Source organism: Suricata suricatta, chromosome 15 (assembly GCF_006229205.1).
Source record: "Suricata suricatta isolate VVHF042 chromosome 15, meerkat_22Aug2017_6uvM2_HiC, whole genome shotgun sequence".
Classification (NCBI taxonomy): Eukaryota; Metazoa; Chordata; class Mammalia; order Carnivora; family Herpestidae; genus Suricata; species Suricata suricatta.
The window spans coordinates 14,105,797-14,123,152 of NC_043714.1; the positions used below are offsets into that span (position 1 = coordinate 14,105,797).

The 17,356-nt window shown below is 40.1% G+C and overlaps 1 long non-coding RNA gene across 7 annotated transcripts in view; it reads left to right on the top strand.

Annotated features, from left to right (window-relative positions):
* Positions 1–17,356, top strand: part of LOC115279132 — a 42,570-nt gene that overhangs the window by 4,613 nt on the left and 20,601 nt on the right. For 2 of the 7 annotated variants that reach the window (XR_003903229.1, XR_003903231.1), the window contains exon 2: positions 36–519. This is a non-coding gene — a long non-coding RNA (uncharacterized LOC115279132). Of the gene's footprint in view, positions 1–35; positions 879–2,050; positions 5,306–9,786; positions 9,827–17,356 lie in introns of those variants that run through there. The other 5 variants (XR_003903226.1, XR_003903232.1, XR_003903230.1 and 2 more) reach the window with 4 other exon arrangements.

Consider the following 17,356-nt stretch of genomic DNA (forward strand, 5'->3'; position numbering starts at 1 on the left):
CCTCTCTAATTCCGCTCTGTGATTCTGTTTTTCAGGGGCGCGTGCTGGGGAATCTGCGCCGGACTGGCTCTCGGCGCTCTCTCCAGCCGCAGCCGGTGTCTACGCCGCCCGGGGACTGCGGTGGCTGAGGATCCTCCCTTCCTCGGACGCAGGAGTCGGAGCGGGCCTTTCCCTTGGGCCGACCGCGCAGTAGGGGACGCCGCGAAAAGAGCCGCTGCGCCCGCCAGCTCCGGCCCGCAGCGCAGAGGGCTCCGCCCGTAGAGGTCAACCCCCCTCACCCCTTCCTCTCTCCTGCTCGCCCTCCCTCCGCCCGGCCCAGGTTCCTCCAGCCTCCGGACTCTTGCCGCAGTCCGAGGAGAGCGCGTCGGCTGCGCTGCTCTGAGCCATAACCCCCAGCCGGGCCCAGACCCGAGGCCCGCGCTCCCGGCGGTGGGGAAGCCTTAGCGAGCTGCTTGTTCTCTCTGCACCAAAGCTGTAGCCAGACCAGATGGGCCGCCCAGCTCTCTCGGGACTAGGCAGGTGCGGTTGAGTTAATTTTTCCGCATTACAAAGAAAGACGACCCAGCCCGCCCTTGGACTCTCATCTCTTCCCCAAATCTCCCAACCGAAACCGCGGTAACGTTATCAGAGGACACAGAGACTAGACGTATCTGCGTGTTTATCTTACATACACACACGCATGATTATTTTCCCTTCTATGTGCTAGATCTCATTCCCGACAGCAAGAGATGATTGACAAAGCTTTCTGCATCCGAACGTGCTATGGCGCGGTCCTTAAAACCTGCTATTCCTTTCAAGTGACTTAGAAGAGAAGCAGGGCGAACCAACTCGGTTAATTGCCTTCAGGAAAATAACACGATTACGAAATTAGATCTGTACCAGAGGGGTAATTAACTTCGATCCACGCCGTCATTTGAAAACTAGATTTATAGGCGTATGTATGTTTTTAGGTGTGCTGTAAATGGCATGCAGATATATGCATATGTATACGCAGACACATGCACCGTCTACACTTCCACCGAACAGACTAATTAGCAGCGGCTCTGGCAGCTGTGGCAGGAGGCGAGAGGAGACAGGAGCCCGGCTTATGAGTTACGACTCTGGAGGAGTCGTAGGGACTCAAAGCTCCGGGTAGAGGGAATGCAGGAGAAGTGGTGTGTTCGCAGTGGGTGAGTTACTTTCCGGATCAAGATCAGACTCTGCCCTCCGTGTTCACAGCGGACCTTGATTTAATGTCATACAATTAAGGCACGCGGTGAATGCCAAGAGCGGAGCCTATGGCTGCACTTGAAGGACACCAGCCCGTCTCAGGACGTGAAAAGGGAAAAGGCCATCTCAAGGGGGTTTGAGGGGTAGTAGAAAAAAACCCATCATTTGCTGCCTAAAGTCCCCCGAACTGATTCCAGAACCAACCTAGTGTTTTCAAAGCAAGCCAGTCGTAGTTTTCGGTAAAAGCCTCAGAAATCTGTTGGCGGATTTTAGGAGAGCTCCAGTGACAGGAGCTCCAGCTGTCAGGAGAGCAGGAGTTCCAGTTTGTGTGGATATTTTAGACTTGAACTGTTTAGAAAGCAGTGATTCTTTAGAGAGGAAGTAGTGTGATTGTTTTCAATTCTGGGCCAACCTTCTTTGGAAACAAACAGAACCGAGAGGATGATAATGTTAAATGGCGCCCTCATCACATTGCACAAAAAACCTCAAATGGCTCAACTCCTTCGGGAAGTCTTCTACAACCACCACCGCTGCCCCCTATTCCACCCACCCCTTTTGCCTTTCTCTTCCCAGTATCCAGTCGGCCTTGCCTGGCTTTGAAAAGCCAAGATAATTTCCTTGTACGACATAGTCGCAATGGTCAAATCAGTCAAAGGAGTAGGACAAGGGGAAAAGGCCAAGCCTGAAAGTTTAGAAGGACTCTCCAAATTAATTTATTTGGGAGCCAATGAAGTGGACTTTGCTAAGGTAGTAGTTCCGCACCACGGCCTTGGAGCAAAAAACAAACACAGACTAAGAAAGCGAGCCTTGATAGATGTCTTTGTTCTGCCTTGGCCTGCAGGGGCTGGGAACAAAGGAGAGGAACTAAAAGAGGATTCACCAAAGTGGCCGCGCCCTTCGCGCCTGGTGCTGTCCGCGGTGCTGACCTCGGCCCTCTTCTCTACGTAATTTAGCCAAAAAGCAATAGGATCCTCCGCCCCGGTCCCGAAGAATAACAGAATATTAGGTAATTGAGAAAGAAAAAAAATAATAAAGGCAGAGAAGTGCCGCACACAGAAAACCTAATATTTTGCCAAAATAGTCCACTCTAGCTGTTGCCACACTTGACTTGCCCTTTACAGTCTTGACGTAGTTTTTGCAGTTAGTGTATGCACATTGGGAAACGATTTCACTTTATTTACACTGAAACCTGAATCTAAGTCATGGGCGGGACTTGCAAGGAGAATAAGGAGAATGAAGGCTCTGTATTTTTTTTCTTTCTTTCTTAAGTCATCTTCCTTAAGACATACAAACTTATGGTCTTCGGCGGCATACCTGAGTGGCACTAGTGTGGTCAGTAAAGGGACTCCCAACGGACTCAAGTGTGGGCCTTGAGACTTACCAGCAAAGGCTGGGATGGGGACTGACTAGATGAAACCCAGCAGGAGCCCACCCAGCCCCTTCCCCTCAGGCAGCCGGGGCGCCTTCCTAGGTGGGTCCAGAGCCCCAAGCTCTGCAGACCTCCCTGAAGCGCAGAGCTTGCTCAGCGTTTCCTGGCCGGCGGGAGGCACTGCAGGCCGGAAGACTTGAAACCCGCACTGCGGAAAAACCAACTTCAGCATCCTCCCCCTTCTCAAAGGTCCAGCAGTTGCAGCTGGAAAAGGGCAGTGTGGCTTACTAAATCGCATATGGGTCAGCACTGATATATTCAATAAATCTTTAAAGCTGGCAGTGTATTTCATTGTCCTAACCTAGATATTGAGAACATTAAATATAAATAATAAAAATTTAAATATCTTTAAACAATCAAAAGAGAGATAGGGAAACAGGAAACCAAGCAATGTGTAACCAGCCCGAGGTCGCAAAGGAAACTGCAACATGTTTGTTTGCATTTACAAATCCACAAACATAAAAGATGTTAAAAACTAAAAATAGATAATAGATAACAACAGATTATAGAATAATATATCTACAAAAATAGAAATAGATAACAATCCAGCCTGGGCAATAGAGGCGGCAGCAGCACTTTTGATCCAGATAGAGAAGTGGGCCACAAATGGGTCATACATTTCATCAAATTCATTATTTTACACCTGACTGATAGAGATATCAAATCTCTGATATATGATTCCATAAATAAGATGATAAAGCACCTAGTCTCAGGAGATAGTCCTACTTCTCTCAGTGAATTTTATTTGTCCTCTGATTTTTGAATTCTGTGAATTAGGTCTTTCATTTAAATTGATGATTTAAATTTCGATTCCATTTTATATAATTTGAGAGGGAATAGGTAAAACACACCAGAAAGGGGGGTTGCTTGAATAATAAAAGGAAAGTGTTGGGAAACATTCCTCTTTTGCCAGTGAAGAGTAGTCATTGGAAATTGAAATGAATTTAAAGCATTACGTGTTATCATGGAAGCTTGATTCCGTTCCAGCATCCACACAACTGAGCCGATCTCCTGAACCCACATTCCTTCAGATACTTCGTGAAGCCACAAGGTCCAAGGGTGTCAAATCTTTCTGCCTCAGTTGTGTTATAATTCACATTACCCACCTAATCCCCTTCACTCTAATCTTTCCTGTTTAGGAAATCTAAATACATCCTCCAGAAAACTAAATAAGTTTTTAAATGACTTTCTAAATAGAGATGAGAAACACAGTATGAAAGAGAGAAGGTAAAATACTGTTTAAATAAGGGAACACACAATTTAGTATTCCGGTTACAGCGATTATATCCAGAGTGGTTAATGATCGCCATATTTCTAGATTTTTAAGACTATTCTGTTTTCTATTTCTTTTAAAAATAATCACCTAGTTTAATATCTTTGCCAATTTGACTGCTATGAAATCAATGCTCAGCATTTTTTGCAATAAAACAATCTATGCTTCGCAGTTGGCGAGTTTCAGTATGCAGTGCCACGGGGGTCCTTTGGCCATCACAACTTTCATTTAGTGGTCTGAAATTAAGGCTTCTCAAAATAACTTAGGAGCAGCTTGACCCTTTGAAATACTCAATGACAATCCTCCAGGGAAATAGTACCTTTCCTTCCTGGGAAGGAGATGCTAGCGCAGTGCACCGGGGAGTAATACGCTGTCAACAATGCCAGAGCGCCCTCTGCTGTCAGAAAGAGGCAGGACACCAGCTAAAATACCCAGATAGCACTGAGTTCTGGGTAAGCAGTGAAAACATTAAGCTCTTAGAAACATTTAATATGTGAAATTTAAAAGCTCTGATCATGTTGTATATTTGAAGGGGGCACCTGATTTTGATTTTGAGAACTCCTTGAATAATTTGTTTACATTTCTGAAAGGTAGTGAAAAGTCCAATGTTTTGAAGTTTTCAGTCTGTCAAATTATTTCTGTAGTTACATTTCTGCACATTTACTCTAGTTTTATATGAAAATACGAAACTGCAGTTCAGAGTTAAAAATCTTTGTGCTGAATACATTAGTAGAGAATGAGAATGCATGTCCTAGTTTCTCTAGATAACTAAGATCTAATAGAGAAAAAATACTAGCTAAAGATATCAATCATAGATTGTTACATTTTTAAAAACTAATGACTGAGGTAGAGAATCATTTTCTTATTTTGATAATTAACCCAGAGTTTTCTCAAGCTTTATGTTTGGGAAAAGAAAGTGAGTTCTGTTTGAGGAGGAAGTTAAAAATATTGCTTCACCATAATATGCATATTCTTTTTACCTTTAAAAAATTTGAAACGAATTTATGTCCATACTTAGCTTAGAAAGATTTCTTTAGAAAAGAACGCACTCAGAGTGTAAATAATCTGATGTGGCTTAAGAAGCAATACTTGAATTAAAATTGAGTTTTTCAGTATGGAGCAGTCTTTTCTCAAATGAAATGGAGAGCATTTTTTAAAAGGTTAAAAATTCTTTTTCATTTTTATGTATTACAGGGTTTGTAATGATTTTTAAAATGTACAGCCGTATTCATTAAATGTTGTGAATCTCAAAATTACAGCCTATTTCTAAACACACACACACACCTTTACCATGAAGACTGTTGTTGAGTATATCAGTGCTAATGTAATAAGATGCTTCTATTAATTATTTGGTTGTTAAATAAATCTTGGAAAATAAAGTTCTATTTATTTTATGGTGTCATAATGAAATAACTATACAATGTCACTTATTTAATCCTACTTTAAATGAAAATTCTTACAGGAATATTCAGCTATAAAATTTCGGACAATATTAAACTAGAATTTTAAAAGTTATTCAATTTTATAACTTGCTATAATAGAAAATAGTGTTAATTAAATACTAAACTAAGTTAAATATTTGGCCATTTATGTAAAATTCCTTATAACTACAGGTACATTTGTCTTCTGAAGCCATTTCTCCAAAAAATGTATCTATAAATATATGGCATAATCATTGAAATAAAGAAAACTTTTAGAATTTTTATACTTTCATCCTAAGCATTCTCTTAAAAAGTTAAATATTAAATTTCTTGTTGTTTAGTTTACATTTCTTTCTAAATAGATTCACATTTTACTTAGGAAAGAATTTACACAGTTACATAATTTTCTGGATTCCTAATAGTTATTATAAGTTTAAAACCAAATTTTAAGTAAATAAAATGAAGAATACATATCAAAACATTTTCTTTTCACCTTAGAAACCATTTGTTCTATTAAAAAATTATACAAGAGAACTTAAAGAGCTTCTCAGATGTGCAGAAGTCGATGCCCCAGGTGAAATGGACGCATGTGGGAATGCTTGCTTTTCAATTAACCTCTTCTTGTTTTTTATGCCTACAAGGGGTAACATTGTAACTAAAACACTCCTCCTCACTTCTGGCTGTTTAGAATCCATGGAAACCTTCAATTCCATAGGAATACTATTCATCTAAACAATGTATTTAGGAAAAGCATTACTACAGTAAAAGCAACTAATCACTGATACTTTTATTCAAGAATTAGCCACAATAATTGTGCCTTTTTTTATACCCACTCTTAGATGAAATTAGTATACAATTTAATACTTGCTGACCACAAAAATCAAAGCCCTAATCGCAGATTTCAGATTAGAAACAACAGACATTAGAAAATTTGGTGGTTTTTTTTTTTTTTTTTTTAACCCAGTGTTGAGACTCAGCTGTCACTGCAGTTTCCAACAGCTGCTATTAAGCGACTGGTACAATAGAGAAATGTGGCTGAGTAGGAAGTGAAAATACGACGCCTTCTTTAAGATAGAATAAAATTGGAATGTCCAGAAATTGGGATTATCTTTCAGAACACTGGTAGCTGCAAAGTGCAGAACGAATATTTACATTGAAGACCCAAGAGCCAGGACACTAAACAAGCCCTGTACTGGAACCAGAAGATACTACCAAGGCAGAATAGGGTGAAAGGGGAAGAAATGAAGTCTTGGAGATATATGTTGAAAGCACTAGAAAGAGTTTGACTTCAATTTTGTTTTCAATATTTCAGCGGAACAAATTTATTTTAGATAGATATTTAGAAAGAACTATTAGATATTATCTCAGATTTCTTCACTGAAACGTGTTGCAATTTTGATCTTATTGTGTTAAAAATATTAGAAATCAAATTAGGAAATCATTACTGTATTATTCAACTCTTATCCCATGGATTGAAAAGCAGAATTGTGTTTCTCCTCTTCTAGTTTTTGGTCATATTTTTTTAATTATAAAGAAGACATTAATGAAATGTAATCAAATGCATGGTGTAAATAATAGAATTATCCTAGCATATGTTGCGCAAAAATGTCTTCCTCAGTCAATTTAAGTACAAAACACTGATACATTGAAAAGGAACTGGGTTTAGCAAATTGCTCCTCACTGATGTCTGTGTTCTAAGCAGTGGTTATAATATATTTAGACAGACAGTTTACTTAATTGGAAGCTTCTCAGGAGTTTCCAGTAGGCGATGTTAGTGTGAGGAGTGAGTGCCAGGCTGATGTGCCAGATATTGAGAACCTTGGTCAATGTCTACTCAAAGTTACAAAGTTTGAGCTGCTTTAAAAACATTAAGGAGAGAAAGGAGTTGTCTTGCCCAGCGAGGTACAGTGTCAGTCTTGTAGGTCAGAACTTCTCCCTTCCCTGAAGGTCTTGACTTGACTTGACTTTCTCAATTCCCAAGACTAGGTTTCAGTGGTTGTCCATTTCAATTGTCCTGACAATATCAGATAATCAAATAGAGATTGGCTATTTGAACTCCATGGATACATTCTCTCTTTTTTTTAAGTTTATTTCGTTTTAATTTTTGAGACAGAGATAGAAATAGAGAAAGGGGCAGAGAAAGGGGGAAACAGAGAATTCAAAGCAGGCTCCAGGCTCTGAGCTGTCAGCACATAAGTTCGGACTCACAGAATCATGAGATCATGACCTGAGCACAAGTTGGACGCTTAACTGACTGAGCCACCCAGGTGCCCCTCCATGAATACATTTTTTAATAAGTGATTTTTACAACCTGAACATACTTAAAAGAAAGAGATTCTGATTCTATGATAGGGTTATTTTAAACTATTTTTTAAATCTAGAGAACACAAATACTTACAAATGCCCAGTAAACATCAGGCAGGTATGCCAGCTGAATTGGAGAAAGAGGGTTGGGCTGAGTGTGTCTACACACACATGTATGGAGAGAAAAGCTAGTAATAATGAATACCTGTGTTAGAGATTACAGTTAACATTTAAAATATGGTTGTGGGAAAAAAAATAAAATCAATTTTAGTTGCGGCCTGGACACATCTCTCCTGCAGTAATCAGCTAATCAACATGGTAAAACCCCATGATACAAGATAATTATTAATAAAGAAACATTTAAAAAATTGGCTGGTTCTTTCAAACCATTCTCCATACTCCTGCTGTTGTTATTGCAAAAACTTTCTGCAGTAATTATCATTTTCTCAATCTACAATGGCCTTTCCACAAATAAAATTTTTCTACATTATCTTCCCTCCTCTCTCCGCTTCCTCTTATCTAAACTGAGTAATAGAACCCAGAAAAGTAAGTTTTTAGGCCAATAACACTGAGCACACATATCAAACATAGACATAAACCCCAAATTTACATCTAAGAATCACATATATGAAAAGACTTTAACTGATGTTTCTTTAACTTCTCCTTGTATATGGTAGACACCTAAACTCTCCTAGATTGCCAACTATAAAAAATATGTGTTCATTCATTCCATCACTGTTCTGATGCTTACGAGGTGCCAGGCCCTGTTCTCTGGGATGCATCCAATAGTGAGTGAAAACAGACATGGGGTACCCTCTAGAGCGCATGCCCTCACCCAGAGGCTTTGTCCAGTGTTAAAACTTATACTCCTGTGAACTGACATACTCTCTGTAATTTAAATCCTTTTAAGTTTTTGTATTCCAACAATTATTCTTCATGATAAAAGCAGATTCAAATTTTATTTTTCAAGATAAATGAAAACAATACATTTACACTGGTAAATACATTTAATCTCCACTGGTAACAATGAATGCTTTTACTATCCCCTTTCAAATTTGCTGATAAATTGAGCAAAATATTAACATAAGCTGACCTGATGTTGATGATAAAACTATTAACTTCTATACCTATGGTTTATTATCCACATTTGATGTTTGTGTTTATTGTTTATATTTATTTCCAGTTTGTCACAGATTTTGATTTCTCATCTTTTTTCCATATATATCTGCCTGAACTCTGTGCTTTGGTCCTTCTCTGTCACTTATGCATGTTTCTGATAAGCTGTAGCTTTGTGCCTGTTCATTTTTTTCCTTTTCCTGTTTGTTCTCTTTCACTTATTCTAATGAAGTTATTTCCTGAATTATCAAGGTTCTTTTCAATTTATGCTGTCTTTCTACAGGGCTTGTAAATGTATCTAACGCAAATTAACCAAATTGTTGATTGGTTTTATTGGATTGATTGAAAGGGCATACCAAATCTAATTTTATTAACCAGTCAAAATAACTAGACCAATTTCTTCATGACCTCATTATTTCAAATGTTTAAAGTAAACATCAAATCAACTGGCCATTCAAAATATTCCCAGAGATGCAATTTTTAAGCTCTTCTTGATTCCATCTCATTAGCTGTGAAGTTTTTAGACTTATGGCTCCAGGAAGAATGGTCATGATTATCTCTCCAATCTATTGTCCACAACTGCTATCACCTTGTCTAAGTCTTTGAAAATCAGGTGTTTGTCAGACTTTTTGATAATGACAGGTATCATGTGTGCCAAAAGGTCAAAGATCTTTTCCTATAAGTTGTGATCACTGAACTCATCAAAGGATCTGAGGTTACAAATTCTCCAGCTTTGAAGTGTAATTGGTATAATATGGTATACCATGTAAGTAATTAATGTGCTGACATTAGAATGTGGAAACCTATATTTTAGACTGAACGCTTACTGTAATTGGTTGAGTAATTTGAATTTCTTTCTTTCACTGGATCTTGGTTTTATGTGAACTTGATCAGTGACTTTCCATAATCTGCAATAAGAACTACCTTGGGAGCTAGTATAAATTTAGTTTTCTAGGTCCCATCCTCAGAGATTCAGCTTCAGCAGGTCTGGGATACATTAAAATTTCTTTTTAATGTCTTATTTTATTTTTTAGAGACAGAGTGTGACCGGGGGAGGAGCAGAGAGAGAGGGAGACACGGAATCCAAAGCAGGCTCCAGGCTTGGAGCTGTCAGCACAGAGCTCCATGCAGGGCCGACCCCACGAACTGTGAGATCATGACCTGAACGGAAGAAGTCAAATGCTTAACCGACTGAGCCACCCAGGCGCCCTAGGTCTGGGATACATTTAAACAAGGACTGCAACTGGTTCTGATGCAACTGGTCTACATTTTGAGAAACTCTAGACCAGTTCTTCAAGGTCTCTCTAGCTCAAAACTTTCTACATTAAATTAATAATAAATTAAAAAGAGAAACAACAACTAATAATTCTAAGATAGTGAAGCTGATCACAGGATAAGCACACCCAGAAAGAATTAGTGTGTTGGAGAAATCTTAGTTATAACATGGAGCATATGCAAGTCTGGGTTCTTCCAGAAGCAAATTGTCAGATGGAATTAAATGTGCAGTGTCTTGAGGGGCAGTGCCTGCGTGAGAGAAAATAGGAGGGAGGCGGGTAAGATGACTGCGTATCAGACTGAAGCACAGCTCTGATCTTCCTGAGCGAGGCAGGGCGAGTGCAGTCCAAGCACTAGCATGCAGTTAAGGAACATTTGGCAGGATCCTCAGGAAGTCCTTGATCCAAAGTTGGTTCTCAGAGGAAGCCCAGGTTTCCCAAGAACCTGTCACTCTAGTATCCTCACCATAGTGAGAGCGGTCTATGGGAAATCTAGCCTGTGAATAGCACAAGGATGGAATTTAGAGCACAGGGTCTAGGTCTCTTTGTAGCTGGAGATCTGTGAGGTGTATCCTTGTGGCTTTCATTCATTTCAAAGAGGCGAATCGTTGTTAATAAAAATCAGTGTTAATGAAAGAGTCAGTTGCTGGGAAATTTAACATTTTTCTATCATCACATTAAAGACAACCCTGATGGCATATGAACAGGGTCAACAATCAATAAAAGATGTGGGTGATTCAAGAAATACAGAATAATTACCTTGTTCCCCAAATGTATGAGTTAGTATGGGCTAGATTATGCTATCATAATGAACAACCCCCAAATCTCACTGGTTTAAAATAACAAAGGTTTTATGCTGCTCATTCTCCATGCCCCATAGATTGGAAGGGAGACTCTGTTCATATTGGTGTCCCAGGAAATTCAGCTGATGGAAGCTTCACTATCTAAAGATGCCGTCATTTCAAACACATGATCTTCCTCAACCATATTTTGAGGACAGGGAAGTCTAAAGACTCAAGTTCAGACAAACATTTTGACCCAGGTGTTACAGCTACCCTTCCAGTCACATATTGTTAGAAGTGGTCATCGGACCAGGCAGAGAATTCTGTATCTGGAACTTGAAGATTATTAGTGACAGTAATGCTTACCAAAGTAAGACTTCTTGCAAACAGTACTATCACTCATATATAGTGGCTGACTACCTCATCTCCAAGGGTCCTAGAATTCACAATCTAATTTGGCTGACACAGAACCTGTGTTCAGATGCTTTTTGCATTTTCAAAGGCAGTGAGGTGTGGTGGATAAGGCTTAAATGGGGAGTCAAGTAATCTCATAGTATAAAAGTAGGCTCTTTCTCTGAATTGCTGTGTGATTTCAGATACTCATCTTACCTTTCTGGCTCTTTGTTTTCTTGTTTGAGAAGTGAAAGGATGGAATTAGTTATCTAAGCTCTATTCCAGAATTCAATTAGTTCTGATAAGAACAGCAACATAAGGGGCGCCTGGGTAGCTCAGTCAGTTAGGCATCTGACTTCGGCTCAGGTCATGATCTCACGGTTTGTGGGTTCGAGCCCCACATCAGACCCTGTGCTGACAGCTAGCTCAGAACCTGGAGCCTGCTTCAGATTCTGTGTCTCCCTCTCTCAGATCCTCTCCTGCTTGAGCTCTCTCTGTCTCTCAAAAATAAATAAAAAACATTAAAAAAAAGAACAGCAACATAAATAGCAATAGGAATATGATATAATCTAATATATGTATAACAGACTGCTGAGAAAAGCCTTTCATTTTTACCTCACATGTGGGAAAACAGGAGTACTGCTCTGAGACTGGCTGTTGAGGGTCATCAGGTTCTCCCCAGGTACGCCTCTCTGTGTGCCTGGTGGGATATGCCACGCACCCCTGTATTGCAGCCTCTCTGTTTTATGGATAATACTCAGCCACATTTTGCAAAGTTCTTTCCCAGGGTTCGAGTAACATCAAACCTCACAAATGTTATGCCCAGATTTCAGTATCGTCCCCCAAAACCAGAGACCGCCAGGGAGACCGAGTCACGCATGCAAAAGCAAAGGGCTTTATTACGGGCTTCAGCTCGCCAGGCCTAAACTCGGGCTCACAGACTTCACGAGCGCAGTGGACCCGTGCTGAGAGCCCCGAACAAGGGCTGAGCAGGGTTTTTATGGGTTTGGGAAGAGGGAGTTGCAGGAAATTGTGACACAGGTACAGTGACCCAATCATTAACACATAATATCATTGGCAGTAACTTTAACCATACACATTGTCCAGAGTGTTCGTTACTTTTGGCGGGACCCAATTAGAGTGTTAACCAATTACAGAGTGGACCCAAGACCCAGGACCCTCATGTAGGGTGTAACTAGCCTTAAGCAATAAGTGATTATAGCTTCTATCTCTAGGCCTGCCCTTAGGAGTGTTAAGCATTTTAGCTGGCCGCTTCTGGTTGGGTGTTGCTAGGGTGGTCCCTGGTTGAGCACTCTGTGCCCTTTTATTGTCTAATGATTCTGAGAAACGGACACTTAGGCCTCCAAGGTCGGGGGGGAAACTTGAAGCCTGTCATGGAGTCAGTTTGATTCAGACCTACGTCCTTACACAAACACACTGCTGGGTGGACATTTTCTCTTTCCCTTTTTTGTCCCCACCTCCACTCCGTTTCCTGGTTTTATTCTCAAAATAAGTTAACTGCCTACAAAAAAGCCCTTGCCTCACTCAGCCTGTGCAAGATTCTTCCTGAGAAGAATCTAAGCTAATGCTGCACAATAATCCTAACCCGAGAAGTACTTCGGGGATCAAAGATGGCAAGGGAGTTAAGTGCTTTTAGGGCCAACCTTATGCAGCCAATGACTTCTCTGTTGAGATGTCTCTACCTGAAAATTAGAAAGGACTCTTCATCGGAATATCTGGACTTTCTCCAGCTTCAGCACAGGTTACACAAGAAGCTAGTTTCATGAGAATGAGGAGATTCAACCAGAGTCAGGAAGAGAACCTACAAAGATCTGACCCAGTTTTCCATCTCTTTGGCTATTGGGAGAGGAGAGTGGGGGATGGGGAGGGCTCCAAAAAGCATCCAGGTTCCTGCAATTCTGCACTTTTCATGTGTTAATTTGAGAACTGGCAATGTGCATCAGTGAGGAAAAGAATAAAACACCTCCTAAAATATATAGGCACCTCTAGGGGCGCCTGGGTGGCTCAATCAGTGAAGCGGCTGAACTCTGCTCAGGTCATGATCTTATGGTCAGTGGGTTCAAGTCCCAAGTCGGTCTCCATGCTGACAGCTCAGATCCTTAAGGCTGCTTCAGATTCTGTCCCTCCCCCACTCATGCTCTCTCAAAAATAAATAAATATTTAAAAAAACATAAGCACCTCTAAACTCCAATGTTAGTAAAAAGAGAAATAGCTAACAGTCCTAACATATACTATAGAGATACCTTACAGTGCTTCCTGAACAAGCAGGGGCACTGTCAAAAATGGAAGTGATGACCTTCTTTTCTCCTGTTTTCTCTGACCCCTCACTCTGATACAGTAACTGTTTATAAGCTGCTTCTGTACTAATACCTCAGGAGCGAGTATTTGGGCTACACTGAGAATATCCAGGCTATACTGAGGAATAAGAAAAACTGAAACACATTCAGATGGCACACAAAGAGACATATCACCCGCAAAAGGCTGAGAAAGGATAGGAAATCTGACACTGACTCCAAGTACATTAGCTTCCATTTAGATAGATGTACATGAAACTCAATAAATGATTTTTGATCTATCTGGAGAGACATTCTTTAACAATGCATTTATTTAATGCAGTGGGAATATGTTCCTAATAAATGAGGCTATAATCAGCATATTTAAGATTAATTGGATCTTGTTGGAATGGTATATATCCATCTTTAGCATTTGATTTACACTTAATTATGAAGCATGGTATAAATGTTATATCATTTAATGCATAATAAAATGTCTATATATAGCAAACTCTCGCAATGGGCTTCTAGTTTCAGGAAAAGATTTATTAGCCTTTGTTGTAAAGGGCTGGTACACAATAATTTCTTATTGAAAGAGATGCATTTTATTTAAAATTTGCAGCAATCGCCCAGGGTTAATTAACACAGCATAAAATATGGACCCCAACTTCACAGCTGATTCTGCAGAAAGCTGTTCAAGCTCTGTCATATCTGAGTTTGTCATTATCCTCTCACATACAACAGCAACAACAAAACCCCACAGCCCAATGATATTTTATTGTTTTATAAAATAATCCTTCCTGCTATTCATTTTTCTACTTCCACTAAGAGATGAGACTACTAAGGGGGAATGTGATCCAAATCCATTAACATATTTAATTCAATGGTACATGGTAATTAATTCAACAACTAAGAAACCAGCTTCCAAGTGACTGATAACTGTATATTCTTACATGTTTCTGCCTTTTGGAATCGTCACTTTTTCACAATGCTCAAAAGCATAAAGAGCTGGTGACAACTCACATATGCTTTTGTGACACTTTCTCTGAGTAGTCCCAGGGTCTAAGCAATGTGGGTATGAACATATTATCTCTCAGACTGAAAATCATTCATATCAATAACTACCGTATGTTTCACAAATCAATTAATAATGATATGATATAGTTATTGATAAGCTGTGACCTCTAACAAGTATCATTTTAAAAACTCTACAAAATAGCACAATCCATTAACAGTTTTCAACCCTGCTGTTTCAGATACTCAGCCCTCAGCAGTTTGTCCATCAAACAGAGGCTAAAGATGCTAGAAATTTTATGGTTGCCAGGATTGCTGTAAGTGCTAATTTGAGTACAGTTCACTTGAGTCCCTTTTAATCACAATGACATTAAACTTCAATTGTCTAGCACTTAATAGTTTCCACAGCATGTTCACTCATGGGACCCACAAGCCTCACCACGGAGCTGTGAGGGAGGACCATTCTCTCCTGCACAAAGTAGGAAGTGGGGGCTCAGAGAAGTGGTGGGAAAGCTCCGAACAGGACGGTGGCAGAGGTAGAGCTGGGGCTCATTGTCTTCTGCTGCAAAACCCACGGCTCTTTCCTCTGCTGGTACCGCGCCAACGTGGAGTTTCTCACTGGCTGGTATCCAGGCTGCACATGAACCTCGACTTGTCGCATATTATTATCTGTACTTTCATCTCAGCTTTTGTGTTTGGGGGGCAAGAGATCATCCTTAGGTCTGATCAAGTGCTGGAAACTAGTTTGCTATGGAAGCTAATCTCCTTAAGAACTTCTCAAAAATATAATTGAGTTCCTTTAGAGCACAATTATATTTTATTTTTAAAAAATCTTTAAATGTTTTATGTTTTAAATATAATTTATTGTCAAGTTGGCTAACATACAGTGTATACAGTGTGATCTTGGTTTTGGGGGTAGATTCCCATAATTCATTGCTTATATACAATACCCAGGGAACACAATTATATTTCAGAAATTTCTCTCAATATTTATCCCAAAGGAATATTAATAAGTAGCATAAGAATGCTTTTCAGCCAGAGCACAGGTTTCTTTTGCTTTTTTAAAATTTTTTAATGTTTATTTATTATTTTTGAGAGACAGAGAGACAGAGTGTGAGCAGGGGAAGGGCAGAAAGAGGAGGAGACACAGCATCTGAAGCAGACTCCAGGCTCTGAGCTAGCTGTCAGCATAGAGCCTGACGCGGGGCTCGAACTCACGAACTGCGAGATCATGACCTGAGCCAAAGTCAGAGGCTCAACCGGACCAGTGCTGGGTCATAGGGAACTGAGATGGACCAAAAGAAAGACTCAGAAACATCAGGCAGTAAGTACTTGGATTCTTCATTTAATTTCATTGTGGAAATTAGTAGTAGCTAAATAAACACCAACCACTGTCTTTTTTTTGTAATTTTTATTTTATTTTAATTATTTTTTATAACAGTTTATTGTCAAATTGGTTTCCATATAACACCAAGTGCTTCTCCCCACAAGTGCCCCCCTCTCTGACCATCACTCCTCTTCCCCCTGCCCCTTCAGTCCTCGGTTCGTTTTCAGTATTCAATAGTCTCTCATGGTTTGTGTTCCTCTCTCTCCCCAACTCTCTTTCCCCCTTCCCCTCCCTATGGCCCTCTGTTAGGTTTCTCCTGTTAGACCTATGAGGGCAAGCATATGGTATCTGTCCTTCTCCGCCTGACTTATTTCACTTAGCATGACACTCTCGAGGTCCATCCACTTTGCTACAAATGGCCAGATTTCATTCTTTCTCCTTGCCATATAGTACTTCATTGTGTATATATACCGTATCTTCTAGATCCATTCATCAGGTGATGGACATTTAGGCTCTTACCATGATTTGGCTACAGAAAGTGTTGCTGTGAACATTGGGGTGCATGTGCTCCTATGCATCAGCACTTCTGTAACCCTTGGGTAAATCCCTAGCAGTGCTTTTGCTTTACACATTCAATGCAATTTCCATCAAAGTTGCACCAGCATTCTTCTCAAAGCTAGAACAAATTATCTTAAAATTCGTATGGAACCACAAAAAATCCCAAATAGCCAAAGTAATATTGAAGAAGAAAACCAAAACGGGAGGCATCACAATCCCAGACTTCAGCCTCTACTACAAAGCTGTCATCATCAAGACAGTATGGTATTGGCACAAAAACAGACACATAGACCGATGGAATAGAATAGAGAGCCCAGAAGTGGACCCACAAGTGTACAGCCAATTAATCTTTGACAAAGCAGGAAAGAGTATCCGATGGAAAAAAGAAGCCTCTTCAACAGGTGGTGTTGGGGGAGTTGGACAGCAACATGTAGAAGAATGAAATTAGACCACTTTCTTACACCATTCACAAAAATAAACTCAAAATGGGTAAAGGACCTGAATGTGAGACAGGAAACCATAAAAACCCTAGAGGAGAAAGTAAGAACCAACCACTGTCTTTCAATAGTCATGCTCTTTAGTTGTTGATGGATAAGGTGATCCTTACTCACAGGAAGCTCACAGCTTGACCCATGACTTACTACCCTTTGCTTCAGAGTGGTGCCTTTTCTATAAAGAGCAAATAAAATATTACATATACTGGGTTCACTATTATAAAGTCACATTTAGAGAATAATAATAGGTGTTGTGTCTGAGACTTGACATATATATTTTTTTCCCATAATATTTTATTGTCAAATTGTTTTCCATACAACACCCAGTGCTCTTCCCCTCAAGTGCCCACCACCATCACCACCACCTGTCTTCCCCCCTCCCCCCTCCCCCCCCAACCCTCAGTTCATTCTCAGCTTTCAATAGTCTCTCAAGTTCTGCATCCCTCTCTCTCCCCAACTCTCTCTCTC